We start from the raw sequence: 16,794 nt of genomic DNA, 5'->3' as shown, positions 1-16,794 counted from the left end.
CCGCCTGGAACTTTTAAAACTGTCAATATGGGATTGCAAAATCCCATATATCAAATGCACTCGGGCGGGGCCAATGATGGAATGGGAATGATCGCGGCCCATCGGGCCACGATCTTAAATAAAATTCAAACAAAACCCGTTAGGGCTTCGAGCCAACCTGGCCCGAAGCCCGCCTTAGTTCGGGCTTTTATTAAGAAATGGGTTATAATCTTGATCGTCAATCTTCCTTTGGAAGATCGAACGGTCAAGATCGTCCATTAATTTCTTTTCTTGGTTTTTGTGACAGCTCAGTGCGGAGTACCACCAAAGACGAATCGAAAGAGGCCACTGAGCAACTCGGAGCTGACGAGGCACCGCTGACCCAGCAGGTGTCCACTAGAACTAATGGGGTCCACGGCTACGATATAATCGTAGCTGTTGGACCCTCCAAATAGGCAATCCGATGGTCATAACGACCGTCGATCGTCTTCTACATTCACCCTACGTCTCTGCCAGAGATGTCGCTGGAATAGTCCCATACCGGTCAGGAAGGTCATCCGACCATTCCTGACCTATAAAACTACTGTAAGTCATGAGAAAAGTTTCTTTCGCCGCCAAACTCAAATGCTCTTTTGAAATAAAATTACGCGGGAAGATCCTTCTTCTTTTCATTTTATTCCGATTCTCTCGGTCGACGACAGTGATAGTGCTGCGACCTCAAGGGAGGATGAGAAGAGAGTGATAGAAGAAGAGAGAATTAAGAAATTTTATCTGGAGGGAATACTTTTGACCGCGAACGGAGTCTAAAGCCAATGGCCACTTCGAGATCACAAGGAATTCCCGATCCTCCATCTTCTTCTCGTATCTCTTGGGTCTCTCGGTCAACGGCGGTGACAGAGCCATGGCCTGAAGAGAGATTGACGAGGGAGAAGAGCAGAAGAAGGAAACATTCAAGAGAAGCTTATTTGAAGGATGATGCGCCGGAGCAAGGTCTGTAGCCAACGACGACCTCCATCCACCATTAAACCTGGTAAGTAATTTGATTTTACTTTAGTTTAAATTCATAATTAATTTAGTATAACGAAAGGATTGAAGAATCATCCTCAATCCATTTCTCGAAATTGAAGTAGTTTGATCTCGAGAAAAAGAAAAAAAAAACACTTTTAGGCATTTCATCAAATACCTTTCCTTGGTGCATTCAACCTCAAAGTTCTCCCACTAAAGGACTTCTAAAAAATCTCCACAAATTTCCTCAAATCATTAATAAAATACAAAATTGGAGGCCTAGATAAAAATTTTAGAGAGGGCTTCCTTTACACATCACTATAAAATACTTTATTGTTCTCTCTAAGACATTATAACAAACACCTAGTTGTGTTTGTTGACCTTCCTACTCATTAGTTGAATTCTATCCCTAAGTGCCAATCCCTGTGGAGATGACCTTACTCAATACAATACATATCTGAGTAAGATGACACAATAAAAATTTTATTTGATCAAAGAGAACATAACAACGACACAAAATCGGAGTCATATCCGATTCTAAAAATATCGATCAATCGAATTGTATGACTACAAATAAAAGACCTGGTAAACGATGATCAATTAAGTGTGAATGTCTTATGGAAGAACAACATCATAGTATCAAAAAAGGAGTTAAAATATGTGAGTTTAAAGTGTATGTTACTTTGGGTTAGCAGCATGGATAGGGAGATTTTGAGTGAGAATTTATTAGCTGGAGAAAAAATATAAACCAGATATGTAAATTATAAATAAGGTTTATGCATAGTTCTTTTAACCATAGTTCACAGTGACATGAAAGGTTACAGAGTAGGAGAGTGTCATTTTTTGTAGATCTGGTCAAGCTGAATTAAGTTTACTCACAAAAAGATGATTTAAATTCCTATGACCAAGTCATGATGGCCCCTATAAACATATTTTCTTATGATGTTAAATTGTGCCTGCCTAGCTAGTTAAAAGTGTTTGGTACCATTAACAATGACACCTGGCTTGTCTCCAATAACATAATTCTTGTTCCAGCAGTTAGTTGGATCAAGATCCCTCGAGATCTTCAGAATGTGAAATGGTAGCTTGGATTTGGTGGACCAAATAGTTAGTTGTCCTTTTGAATATTTGGCGTTCTCTTTTATTACCTATGATATACCTTTGAATGATCCGGACAACCAGTTTATGAAAAATTGACTCTTTGGTATGGAATTAGGCGATAATTACTTTATTTAACTCAAATGCAGATATGTTTTCCCTTATATTTTCAATTAGCTTTAATACACGTCCCCTATTTATAAAGTCAATTAGTGATCACTCCAGATAAATGTGCTAAATGTCCGACTTTAGAGAGATTTATGAGATGAAGGGACATAGTATGAAATTCAAATGAACATGTATGTTCCCATCTAGTTAATGGTGCAAGGGTTAGAAAGCACATATCAAGATTATGCATTAAATGACGGTGAAGTTTTCTGGAGGAAAGTACAGATAATGGTAAATATTATGAAATGAGTTCTGATTTAGTAAGTAAATTACATTATTAGTTGTTCATAAAGTGCACTCTTATCAAATAAAGAATAATGAATATTAAAATCCACCCAGGTTCAAACACGTTGCGCTAAGCAGCGCCATGGTTCCACCACCAATAGCTAAACAATTGGCGATTGAATCATGAACCAGGATCCTTAAGGGCATCCTATGAGTCAGATAGATAATTCTCCATATTTTGATGAAATCCTTCCACTATTAAGTACGACAGGTACCATTTCTATTTGCTTAAATTCTAAAAATGAGAACTGTTTAGTATTTTCAAATTATTTAAATTAAGAGGCTTTTTTAAATATGAACATGAGAAATATGAACATGAGAAAATAGATTCATAATTAGTAAATTGTTGTATTATTGGTAGTGTCCAATATTACATATTCAAATCCACCTCAGACCAAATATTTGATTCACCTTCTGTGGGAAATTCAACTTGTTTTGAATACAGCACTCTGTAAAAGCTTTTCATCTTAATGTCTTTAGACATTGAATTGAATCATGAGCCTGTAACATAAATAACATAATGTAAATAAGAAGTCGAATGAATAAAATTAATTCTCATGCATTAAAATTCTCTACATAAGTATTTTTTAATACATTGAAATATTACCCTCTGCATTTTATAGTTCAAGAATTTGACATGCATATGTAGAATGATCCACCTTAAATTGATTTATATGAGAAATGGTCAGGAGAGGTTTTCAAGGTTCACGTAGAACCAAGTTATTGGACACCCTAAATTTGGAAAGGTAGCACTCATTTTGATAATTCACTTTAAGCAAACCTATACACCTAGAGTAACTCTACTTTTATGTATGATCTTATGCTTTCAAAAATTCATTTACTTGACAAATCTTTTACCAAGAATTATTTTAAGCCTTGCTTAGTTCTCATTAGAAACTCTCCATGATGGAGAATTTTAGTCAGTTTTTGTATGTATATCTACTTTTACTGCTTCTTGAGGTATAACATTGCCATATCATATTCACCTAAGATATAACTTCAAGTTTCTGATCTCCAAACTTTACCCATCTTACCCCTAGGGAAGGCACAAAATCATGCGTGACTTTGCCAACCTTCACAACGAAGAGTTCTTTTGCATGTATACCAGCTATCAGATGACTAGTGGCTCTAGGTTGAGAAATAGATACAATAAATATTTTTTTACACTTATATAATGTAAAGTTCATTCTACGACTTCATCTTGTTTCGAAGAATGGGGTGAGAGAGCACTTGTAAGTTATATTAGCCATTTCATTGGCAGAACTTCTTGTTCCCACTAGTTCGCATTGTAAACCATTATATATTAGTCAGTATAGTTCATTATAATATTAGAATTACATCAATTTACTACAAAAAATTATATTTTATTATCCCAGCCTTTATCCAGAGTGTCCTGATAATTCAAAGAATATCAATACATTCTTGAGGACACCGATAGACTCTATATTCCTCTCATCAAAGTTGCTATTATTTCTACCAACTTTCCCTTCCTTTTACCAAACTCAATATACAATCAGTAATTGGTTATGCCTTGCTATCTATCAATCAGTAACATAATTACTAGGATAGACTATATCAAGTGAGTAAGGTGCACCAAAATTGACTTCACAAGTCTCATTTAAACTCCAAGCAATTTTACTTCAAACATAAGTTTACCATGCACTCATCACACACTTAAGTGAGGTTGTGCTTAAAGTAGATGTCATAGACCATATTTTAGAGCTAATTAGTTTTACTGGATTTGTTGAGTAAATTGAACAATTTATATTATTCTTTTTGAAAACAGGGTTTGCTGGGCCTAAATCAAAGTGTATGAGTGATGTTTAAATCATTAAATTAATATGATGAAACAACTTAGAGAAAATAATATTTTTATAAGTTTTATATCACGTTCCTATTCAGTTGATGGAGAGGGCGAGAGTATACATAAAAATGAGATCAACAATGTTTTATGGTTTTATAATATTTAAGTTAAACGAAAACTAGCAAAAAATACACATCTTCTGTATTTATGTGGAGAATGGTTTCATTTTGGTTGTTTTTGGTGAAAAGTTTCATATTAGATGGCAATGAGAATATTGAACACATCTTGACAGAGCGATAGACATGTACTTAATATTTTTTGAAAGAATATTCCTATTTAAATGTATGAAGTTATCCCTTGCCTTGAATATTACTGAAAGAGACTAGTTATATGATAACTTTTATTGAGGAGAAATCCATGTTTGGATATTTCTGAAAGGGTCTGTTCAGAAGTATTTTTTTTATATTGCTAGATATTTGTGATCAGCCAGGTTAGGGCTTTGGGGGCCATAAAAAACAAGGTTTTGGGGGCCAAAGTAGAGAAGGCTTCAATGGCCAAGTTGAAGTAGGTCAAGTGTCGTTGATCCATGGAAGACATTTCGAGTCGAGGACGACAAGATGATGCATATTATGTGGCCGTCAAGCCAATCACACTACCATGTTTATTTAAGTTCATTGATTAAATTATTTGCTTTCATTATTATTCCATGTAATGTTTATAATGAAGTCCATGAATACGTGCAATGACTTAGTGAATTACGATGAGATCATAATACAGTGATCACTAGTCTTTAAACATGTATTCTAAATATTCCTATTTGATGGATAGTAGTGACGGACATCAAATTATCCGGATAGAATACCACTAGCTGAGCCTACTTATCTGATAAGTATAGATGATCATGTAGCTATTAGTGTTGGGGGTACTCTCTAGAGAAAGAGTTCACTGAATTGATCCGTATGAATGCCTGAATGGTATTATACCTAAACATTAATCAGGTCAATTCAAGTCACGGTTGTATAAGTGATCCACTTACCTGAGACACCAAGGACATCTCGTGAGTGGACGACTACATTTTGACTATGACTTACAAGCCTCTAATGATGGGATTCAAATAAATTATAGATTGTATGTAGTAAGAAGCTTACGGAGATGATTGAGTGGTGAAGAGGGGATCATCCGCCCTCGGTATAAGAGGATATTGAGGATATTGGAGAAGGCCTTCTCCAATGATCCTATTATGCATTAGTACTAATCGAATGACGGATTAGGGTTTGACGATAAACCATACCCTAAGTCATTTGAGAGTCTCGCGCGAATGATGGATTATACTTATACGGCAACCAATGATGGTAAAGATTCCTTGAGAGAGTTTCAGAACACTCGGTATCTTCTAGAGCACGAGGTGTAGCTTGGCACCCCACGGGCTGGAAACTTAATCTATCGATTGGGTTAAATCGATCCTTATTTAATTAAACTATATGTTGATATAGTTAATTAATAAGGTTGGTCAATAAATGTTTTTAAGCCATTAAAGTTATTAACTAGAATGATACATGGGCCTAGAGGGTCACACAAGAAAAGTCATAAGGGCATTGGTGGATATATTTTACTTTGGATGATTTTTGAGAAAAACCTTAAGCAAAATATAAAGAGGGAAAGGGGTCTCATTTTAAGCACCCATGCAAGCCTGATTTGATAGCCCCCTCCTTTCTTCGTTCTCTAGATCAACCAAGGAGAGAGTTTCCAAGAAGCGTTGTACAAGAAGATGTGGAGATCCAAGCGTCAAGTGATCGCGTGGATACTTCTAGAGGCTAGACGCATGAACGGCTTCGGAACAATCTCAAATCGAGCATGTCAATGGTGGAATAAGTTCCCAAAAAGGTACACTTAATATTTTGTTTAAAGATCAATTGTGAATAGATCGACTATGCTTGTGCATCCATGAGTGTGTTTACCATGGACGAACCAAGGCACCAAACCCAACAATAGCTTATCAAAAAATCCCTTTTTTGGTATCCTTTTTTTCCATATTCCCAAGTGATTTTGAAGGGGCATTCACACAAACGTAGTTATGGTACATCATCAGCTCGGGATGGATATCCCCAAACATCACTAAGTATTAGCCTAAGAAATCTAAAGAAGAATGTGTCCCCCTTAACATTATATCATTTCATAATTGGAAAAATCTTAGGTTACTTAACCGAGAAAAAAGATAATATAGTTAGAGAACCTAATTTACCCCCCCCCCCCTATTAGGTTATTTAGTAGGCTCTTTAACTAGCAAGATTGAAACTAGGACATTGATGACTATCAATACGTCATCAAATGTTTAGACTTTTTGAGCATAAAAGCATCAACTGTATCCATCTAATTCATGTTGGTTGCCATCCATATGCATTGTTTTATAAATTTACTAACCCCACTTGATTCTTTGAATCAAGTGGATTATATCTGACAATTTTGATTAATTAGTTCAGAAATAGATTAAGGCAGCCAAAGGAAGACGAAGTGGATAAGGGGGAGCTGGCGAGAAATCAGGAAGAAGAAAATTCCAAAATGCCCCCGGGGCATGTTTTAAGAGAAACATATAAATACTTGATGACTCTCAATAAGTTATCAAATATTTAGACTTTTAAGTATCAAAGCATCAAGAATATTTAGTTAATTCATGTGAGTTGTCATGCATATGCATTATTTTATAAAATTACTAACCCCACTTGATTCTTCAAATCAAGTGGATTATATTTGACATTTTTTGGTTAGTAAGTTCAGAAACAGGTTAAGAAAACCAAAGGAGGACGACAAGAATCAAGAGGAGTTGGCAAAAATTCAAGAAGAAGAAAATTCCGAAAATGCCCCCGGGGCATGTGTTAAGAGAAACCTATAAATACTCTCTTGAGAGTTCATTTTGAGGTTGTCCAGAATTTCTCTCAAGGAAGCTAGGGCTTGGAGATAAAGGATTTCTGCAGACCCTCCAAGGCTGATGAGCATTGGAGCTGGGAGAATAGCAAGCTGAGGAGTAGCTGGAGCACGACGATCGTCGCCTTGCCCGGAAGGAGTGACACAAGGAGGCGTGAGCGTTTCAGTTTTAGTGCAATCTTCTTCTCCCTTCTAAGACAATCAGAGTTGGGCTGAAGATCACAAGCTGTGTCTTCAGCATTTCCAATTTCTGTTGTTCCTCTGGTTATGCTTGATTTCGAATCTCATAGTTGATTGAATCGTTTTCCATTATGTTCTAGCAAAAATTCCATCGTTCTCCACATCAGATCATGAAATCCATCCCTGCAGAACTTCCAAGCAGCTAGCAACCCAGACAACAGCCTAGATTGCCAGCAATCCAAGCCGCGGGGAACAACGCCGCACGCAGCAGCGCTGCGTGCAGCAAAGCTTCGCCAGCGCGCAGCACAGCGAGCTTCGCCCGGCGCAGCAGCGCTGCGAGCTCGCGCGGCAGCGCCTCGAGCAGACTCGCCAGCAATGCAGCGAGCATAGCTTCGCCAGCAGCGCAGCGAGCAGGCTCGCCAGCGCGCAGCGAGCAGGCTTGCCGCGCAGCGCGCAGGCTTGCCTGAGAGCGCAGCGCAGCAGCACTGCGCTGGGTGGCAACGTGCAAGCCTGCGCAAGAAGTAAGAGCCTACTCAGCACGCAGGTGCTTGCTTATTTTCCCCAAGGGGCAAAGATACACTGTCAGGAGATAAATTCTCTGCTGACTGACCTACTCAGTTAAATTCTATAAAGTTTACTTGTAGAAACTAACTGATAACAATTTAACTGAACTTAGTAGTGTGAGTTTTAATATACTTCGAATTAAAAAAAGGAAAATACTCTGAATTTACCTGCTCCCTGTGGATCGACACCCCACTTGCCCTAAGGCTGTGAGGTTATAAATTGTGTTAGATAAGCTCAGTCCTCACACGATTAGACCGATAAATACCCTGTAAAAACACCCCAAAACTGATATTATCAATTGGCGCCATTGCCGGGGAGCACGGTATTACAGTAGAATATTTGTTTCTGTGTTTTCAGTTATCTATAATTCCTTCTCCTAAAGCTGCAGGACTTGAAATCCTCAGCTTATTGTCTTTCTAATTCTCTGCTGAAGTTCTATGGTAGTGACTCGTTCAAGGGCTGGTGAAAGATCTACAGAGAACGTTGCACGCGACGCAACTCCAGAATCTACAGTTACAGAACATGAAATTCAGCAGGAAACAATGGCAGAAGAGAGACATCAGCAGAATGAGAGAAGGAGAACAATGTTGGACAGGTCGACACCGTCAGGAAGCCTGCGACAAACCGATGTCAACCTGAACATAGGTGAAGGTATTTTATTCAGATATGATAATGCTTTGATTAATTCTTTACCTGAATTTAACGGACTACCTGCACAGAATCCTTTAGAATTCCTCGATGATTTTCATATTAGATGTTCTTCCCAAAACGTTCCTGGACTATCTACAGAAATTTTGAAAATGAAGTATTTTCCTCTTACCTTCAAAAATAAAGCATTTTCATGGTATCGCAATCTCGGAATCACGTTCAACTCTTGGGAAGAGATGCAGGGAAAATTTCTGCAGAAATTTTACCCTCTGTCTAAAACTAATTTTTACCAAAGAGAAATTCATAACTTTCATCCCCATGAAGGTGAGGCTTTTAGTGAGTCATGGGAGAGGTTCAATGACTTGCTGAGGAAATGTCCCCATCATGGAATTGAACACTGTCAGTTAGCCCAAATTTTCTATGAATCTTTATCAGATTTCATGAAAAATAAGGTTAACTTAGCCTCCGGGGGAACTTTCTATACCGCATATGAGGATGAAGTGTTTGATATTTTGGAGAGAGTTGTAGAAACTGACCTGTAGGAGATTGGAGCAAGTCGGAATGGGAGGAACCTGCAGCCCAAGAGAGCAGGAGTTCTGCAAGTTAATGCTAAGGAGGGCGAGCTGCAAGCGAGTTTAAGAGAAACCAACCAGAAATTGGAGGAGCTCACCTCCACCTTGAAGAACATTTTCTTAGGTAACTCCCCCATCATTAAGGCCAAAATTTGCTCTCTCTGTTTCAGCAGGGAACATGAAGACGGAGCCTGCCAAGCCATGGAAGAAGAGGTGAAAGCCTTCAACCAACCGCAGCAACCATGGGCAGGGCAAAAGAGGCCGAATTTTCCAAATGGAGAGACCTTCCACCAAGGGAGTAAGCCGGCAGCTCAACCTACATTCCAACAAAGACAGCAGTTCCAGTCTAGGCCCCAGCAGCAGTATCAGGTTCCCTCTCACAACCAACCTGATTTTTCTACATTCACCCCCGTCATTTCAGATATGATAGAGAAGCAAAACCAAAAGTTGCGAGCGGAGATGGAGATGTGGATGCAGGTCATGATGGAATTTCAAACGAAGCAGATGTTGGAATCCCAGGAATAAATGAGGAAGCCGTTGGAGAGCTTTAGGCCTGCACCTTCTGAACACCAAGGTATAATTACAGAACTCCCTTGCACATCTTATAAATTTTCCACGAAATCTGTAATTAACCCATGCAACTTACATCATGTGCAACACTCCACTCATGATGAGATGAATGGAGAAGATCCTGAAGTTCTGGCAATCTCAAAGTTGAGAAATGGAAAGGAACTTCAGGACCCTTATCAGAATTCTGGAGAGAATTCTAGGAAGGGGAATGAGCCAAGAGAGGACGAAGGAGAGGATCTTCCCTAGGCGGAAGAACCTCTACCTTCTACAAGTGGGCAAGATGTTCCTTACCCTTCAGCTTTGAATAGAAAAAAACCTGTCCTTGATTATGAACATAGGTTATTAGAGAATTTTAAAAGAGCCACCATGACTGTTACTGTAGAAGACATGCTTAGGTGTGCACCCTCCCTAAAGAAATACCTTAAGGATGCTTGCACCATTAGGAAGCCTAGGGAAGTAGTTAAACTTTCTGAGAATGCCTCTAGCATTTTGAATGCCATCCCTATCAAAATGAGAGATCCCGGAGCCCCTTTCATTACATGTGAAATAGGAGGAAACACATTTTCTAAAGTTTTATTAGATACGGGAGCAAGCATAAGTATCATTCCAACAGCCTTATACGAGGAGTGTGGGTTTGGAGAGTTGGAGGAAATACATATGGACTTACTCCTAGCTGACGGAACTGTTAGGCAACCTGAGGGAAGGTTAACTGATGTCATGATCACTGTAGAGAACTGTGAAATACCTGTAGATTTTATAGTGACTGATGTGAAGATATCGGGGAACATTAGTTTAGCTCCTATAATCTTAGGAAGACCATTCTTAGTCACGGCGAAAACAATTATGGATTGGGAGAAGGGGACAGTAGAATTTAAGATTGGGAAAGAGAGAGTTCAAATTGACATATCAAAAATGATGAAGTGCCCCTTAGGAAGCAACGAAGAATTAAAACTGTATACAGAAGATGAAGGAGAGGAGGAAGTGATAAAGGAATATGTCTCACATGTAGAGGGTAGAGAGCTAGATGAAGAGATCATGGACTCCCCTTCAAGGGAGGTAGGCCTAGAACTAAAACCTTTACCCTCATCCCTCAAATATGCATATCTAGATGAGAAGAAAACCCTACCTGTAATCATTTCTTCATCACTAACTCCTAAACAGGAAGGAGACTTGATGCGAAACGCCGACAGCCGGGATCGAGCGGCGCGTTTCGCGTCACAGGAATAATGATGATATGATGCAAACACAATGAGATTTTATGATCGAGCAGTTAAGACACAAGGAGATAACGCGATGGACGGTGACGATCACCAAATAGATTGATCCGAAAGTCAGGCTCCCAATGACCCTCAAGACCACTAGACGTCTAGACGAGAGGGGCGTCTAACGGCCCTGATAAGTTCGGAATTTAAAGATCAAGTGACAGACCGTTTACCTCAAGAAAGTCATGCTCCCACAACAGTGGCTTGTTCCAAATCCGTCGTCGAGTGATGAGTGGCGGCAGAGGATGCGATAGCGGAGGATGGCACTGGAACAGGTAATAATACTGGTTAAGGAGGGAGAGGAGACGAGCTGACCTTAAAATATGTAGTCCACGGCGTATCGAAGACGGGCGTAGAGATAGCGTTCCGGGACGAACTGCCTTGTCGTAGGCCGGAATGCCGGGAGGGATCAACGTGGCTTGGCGCGAGTGACGGGGCGGCACCGGTCGCAACTGGCAGTGGCAGTGGTGCAGAGCCACGGTACAGGGCAGAACAGTGGCGCAGGGGGGTTGATGACACGGGGCGAAGCCTCGGCGCGGCGTGGAGCCACAGAGTGTGGCAGAACCGTGGCGATTGGCGGACCCGCGGCGGGGCGCGAACTCGCGGCGCACGGTCGGATCACGGCTGGCGCGAGTCCGCGCGGCGCTGGCGGCGCGGCGCGAGTCACGGCGCGGAATGGGTCCACGGCGCGCGTGGGGTCGCGTACAGAGCGGGTCCCGATGCGGGCGATGATGCGGTGGTCGGGAATCGGGGTTCGGGCGGGCGGCAATGGGAGAAGTGGCGGTCGAATCAAGAAAAGGGGGGGGGAAGCCAAAGGGTGATGCAAGAATGGGGTGGTTATGGTCAAGAACGATGGAAGATGGTGGGGAATGGTCAAGAATGATGAGGGTGAAGAGGAAGATTCAAGAAACGATGGGGAAAGGAGGGTGGGCGATCAAGAAAGGCAAGAGGAGGCGGTTGGGAATCAAGAAACGATGGGGAAAAGAGGGTGGGCGATCAAGAGAGGCAAGAGGAGGCAGTTGGGAATCAAGAAACGAAGGGGAAAGGAGGGTGGGCGATCAAGAAAGGCAGGGTAGGGGGGAGGGCAATCAAGAAAGGCAAGAAGAGGTGGTTGGGCGATCAAGAAGGGCAGGGGAAGGGAAAAGGGCGATCAAGAAAGGGTAGGGGAAGCGGTTGGGCGATCAAGAATTTCAAGAAAATGGGGGATGAGAATGGGTGGCGTTCAAGAATCGGCGGGAAAGATCAAGAAATGGGGTTAGATGATCAAGAAGCGAGGGTGAAGGGGTGGCGTCCAAGGAAATGTGGGCGAGATGGGCTGGATGAAGGAGAAGGGGGGGGATGGGTAGAGCCAAGAACCTGGCGTGGTGAGTTCTTGGTGGGTCGCGGGTGGTTCTCCTCGTTGGAGATGATTTCCCAAATGCAGCGCGGCGCCGTAGTCGTCGCGAACCTTCGAGGACGCCCAGAGTGATCTCGATGGTGCTCTCTCGATTCTTGATTTCAACAGCTTCTTGAAAATCTTCAACGTACCGGAGTGATCTCGACGGTACGGTTGAACACGTCACGCCCGGAGTGATCTCGACGGACAGGACGTGGGCTCTACTCCTCGGAGTGGTCTTGACGAAGAGGTGGGGCTAGCCAAACCCCCTACGCTACGACTACGATAGGGGGAAGATTCTTGAAAACAATTTCAATTCAAAAACTTCCAAGTAGTCCCTTGGGCATGCCCTCCCCTTATATAGGGAGGAGGGGTGCCAAGGAGACGTGGGGAGAGGTTGAACCGTCATGAGACGTGGTTCGACCTCTCCTTACAAAATCAAAATACAATCTTAAAATGAAAATAAAGACGAGGATGGGCCCTACGATACTGGCCCAATCCATAATTCGAAATGCAAAGAAAATACACATAGAAAAAACATAAATTGTTCGAACCTACCCGGAGTACTTAAACCCCGGGTTGCGGACGTCGGCACGAGCTGTCCGACGTGGCTGCTGGCGAGTCATCGTCGGTCGTTCGGCTGATGTCGTCGTCGTCATCAGGTCGTCGTCGGCATGATGGTCCTCCATCAAGACTTGCTCAAGGTACTTAGAGAGCATAAGAACGCCATAGGTTGGACGTTTGATGATATTAGAGGAATTCCATCTTCAATATGTGAACATAGGATATTTTTGGAAGAGGAATCTAGACCTTGTAGAGAGCATCAAAGAAGGCTCAACCCTTACATGAGAGAAGTCCTTGAGAAAGAGATTTTAAAGTGGTTAAATGCAGGAATTATATACGCTATCTCCGAGAGTAGGTGGGTGAGTCCCGTACACATGGTTCCAAAGAAGTCTGGAGTGACAGTAGAAGTGAATGAAAAAGGGGAGGAGGTGCAGAAGAGATTAACCACAGGATGGAGGGTGTGCATTGACTATAGGAAATTAAACAAAGCGACCAAGAAAGATCATTATCCACTACCCTTCATGGATCAAATACTAGAAAAACTGTCGGGGCAACGATATTTCTGTTTTCTAGATGGTTATTCAGGATACAACCAAGTGAATATTCATCCAGATGACCAAGAGAAGATGACCTTCACGAGTCCTGTAGGGACATACGCCTTTAGGCATATGCCCTTCGGGCTATGTAATGCTCCCGCCACATTTCAGCGATGTATGAATGCACTCTTCTTCGATTTGGTGGGAGAGTGTTTAGAAATCTTTATGGACGATTTTTCTGTATTTGGATCTACCTTTGAAAACTGCCTCCTAAGCCTCACCAAAGTATTAAAGAGGTGCATTGAGTCCAACCTTGTCCTAAGTTGGGAAAAATCTCATTTCATGGTGCAGGAGGGAGTAGTGCTGGGCCACATGGTAAGCAACCGTGGATTGGAAGTGGACAAGGGCAAGATCAAAATCATCCAGGGCCTTCCACCTCCAACCAACCTAAAAACCCTTAGGGGTTTCCTCGGCCATGCGGGTTTCTATAGACGTTTTATTCTCGACTTTGCTAAAATTTCTAAACCTCTCACAAATCTTTTATCGTCTAAGAACAATGATTTTGAACTAACACTAGAAGCTAAAAATGCATTTGATAAATTGAAAGAAGCTTTAGTAGATGCACCTATCTTGCAAGGGCCCGATTGGACCCTTCCTTTTGAACTAATGTGCGATGCTTCTGATTTTGCAGTAGGTGTAGTGTTAGGTCAACGAATTGACAAGAAACCCGTGGTCATCTACTACACCAGCAGAACCTTAGTCGACGCACAACTGAATTATACCACCACCGAGAAGGAGCTGTTAGCTATTATTTTTGCATTAGAAAAGTTTAGGTCTTATTTACTAGGTAGTAAGATTACTGTTTTTTCTGATCATGCAGCTATTAGATATTTGTTAACAAAGAAGGAGGCCAAACCTAGGCTTATTAGATGGGTGCTTTTATTACAGGAGTTTGATTTGGAAATCAAGGATAAGAGAGGGTGTGAGAATGTAGTAGCCGATCACCTCTCCCGAATCATAGGCGCCCAACCTGAACTAATAAATGATGCATTTCCTGATGAACATGTCCTAACCGCACAAGGAACATTGGTTCCTTGATACGCGCATATTGTCAATTTTCTTGTTGCAGGAAAAATTCCTACAGGTTGGACATCCCACGAGAGAAAGAAGCTGCTGAAAGATGCAAAATTTTATTTCTAGGAAGATCCAGAGCTGTTTCACCAAGGGCAAGACCAAGTCTTGAGGTGGTGCGTCCCAGAGAACGAGCAACGAAGCATTCTGGAATTCGGTCATGCAAAGCCCGGAGGAGGACACTACTCAGCGAAGGTAACAGCACATAAAATTGTCGAATCGGGTTTCTTTTGGCCTACCTTATTTCAAGACGCCCAAAAATTTTACAATACCTGTTTAGCATGCCAAGCCTCCATCAATATGAACAAGAAGGATAGAATGCCCTTACAACCCATCCTAGAAGTAGAAATTTTCGATCTATGGGGAATTGATTTTATGGATCCTTTTCCTAACTCTCATGGATATGAGTATATCTTGATGGCTGTCGATTATGTCTCCAAATGGGTAGAAGCCATTCCCTCCAAAACCAATGACAGTAAGGTAGTGACCAATTTTATTGAGAAAAATATTTTCTATAGATATGGATGCCCACGAGCCATCATTAGCGATGGAGGTTCCCATTTTACAAATTACAACTTTAGGAACCTCCTTAAGAAGTTTGGTGTCCACCATCGAGTCACTACCCCCTATCACCCTCAAGCCAATGGCCAAGTCGAATTGTGCAATAGAGAAGTCAAGAAAATCTTGAGAAAAATAGTGCGTCCTGATGGTAAAGATTGGTCTAGGAAGCTAGACAAGGCATTATAGGCCTATAGGACAGCCTAGAAAACCCCTCTAGGCATGTCCCCATTTCAACTTATTTTTGGGAAGGCATGCCACCTACCTCTTGAGCTAGAACACAAAGCCCTTTGGGCTATTAGAAAGCTCAATCTGGAACTAGATAAAGCCGGCAAACATAGACTTCTTCAGTTGAATGAATTGGAAGAATTACGAAATGAGGCTTATGAAAATTCGAGAATTTACAAGGACAAAATGAAAACGTTTCATGATAAAAACTTAAGGAGAAGAGTCTTTGTAGAAAACCAGAAAGTATGGCTTTACAACTCTAGGTTGAAACTCTTCCCAGGGAAATTGAAAACTAGATGGGATGGCCCCTTTATTGTCCAACAAGTGTTTGAGAACGGTGTGGTCACAATCTTAGATCCTACATCTCAAAAGCATTTCACTGTTAATGGGCAATGGCTCAAACCTTATTTAGAAGAGGAAGATCTACAAAGCCCCATAAATATCACTTTAGAGAAACCACCGCATGGTAGCAACATGATCTGATTCGTATTTTTGTTCCTTTCTTATTCTCTCTGTTTTGTTATTTGGTTCTGCTTTTGTTTTCTTCGTTTTTGTTTGCGTCGCCATGTGCAGCCATTCCTATCCAAGCTCAACTACACCGTAGACGGACAACTTAAAGGCCGGTCACCGCTCTCCATTCCATGGTTTGATCTCCATTTCCCCTTACTCTTATTTACTTCCCGTCATGTAGGAACATGCCCTTTTTTATGGGGGGGGGGAATAGAGTTGCATGCATAACTACTCTATCATCCATGAAATTTTTTTCGTTTTGCATCAACCAAACCATGGATATGTGATGATCTTAGGAGATGCTTGTACAATGATATGCATGATAATAAGGCTCTTTTCAAGGGTGTTAGAATTTAAAGACTGGCCAATTAGGGAATCCTAGGTGAAATAAGCCTAGCTAGGTGCACAATGATTCGTACTACTACGGTCCCATATCTTACCATCATTTTTCTCTCATCTTGCCATCCACCTCGGGTTGAGTTAGCACTTACATGCACGAAATTTTTAGCTTTAGTGGAGAGTAGGGTTAGTGTTGGATCATTGGAAATATTATTAAGACGTGAGTGAAGCTCCCTGAACCAAGAGGGATACAAACCTCTTCAGGGAAATAAGCTGCCGGTCTACTAAGGACGGCACATGGGTAGTGGATAAGCGCCACCAAAATGCAAAGTGGAAGCTGCACTGCGCAGAACAAGCACAAGCTTGCATCATAGCAACCAAAAATTGATTGTCATCAAACATGACCATTAAGCAGCAAATGTTAATGAAAATAAAGGTGGAAAAGCTGTCTCCCATGTGTTTGAGCCGATGCTATTATAGCCATAGTATTGAGCCA

General features: G+C 41.4%; 1 non-coding gene across 1 annotated transcript; it reads right to left on the bottom strand.

Moving 5' to 3' along the window:
• Positions 1-8,935: 8,935 nt before the first annotated feature.
• On the bottom strand, positions 8,936-9,044 carry LOC144703979 (small nucleolar RNA R71). The gene has a single exon (XR_013581680.1). It is a non-coding gene; the product is annotated as a small nucleolar RNA R71 (small nucleolar RNA).
• Between the last annotated feature and the right edge of the window lie 7,750 nt (positions 9,045-16,794).

This window comes from Wolffia australiana, chromosome 5 (genome assembly GCF_029677425.1).
Source record: "Wolffia australiana isolate 7733 chromosome 5, ASM2967742v1".
Taxonomy (NCBI): domain Eukaryota; kingdom Viridiplantae; phylum Streptophyta; class Magnoliopsida; order Alismatales; family Araceae; genus Wolffia; species Wolffia australiana.
This window is presented reverse-complemented; position numbering and strand designations above follow the sequence as displayed.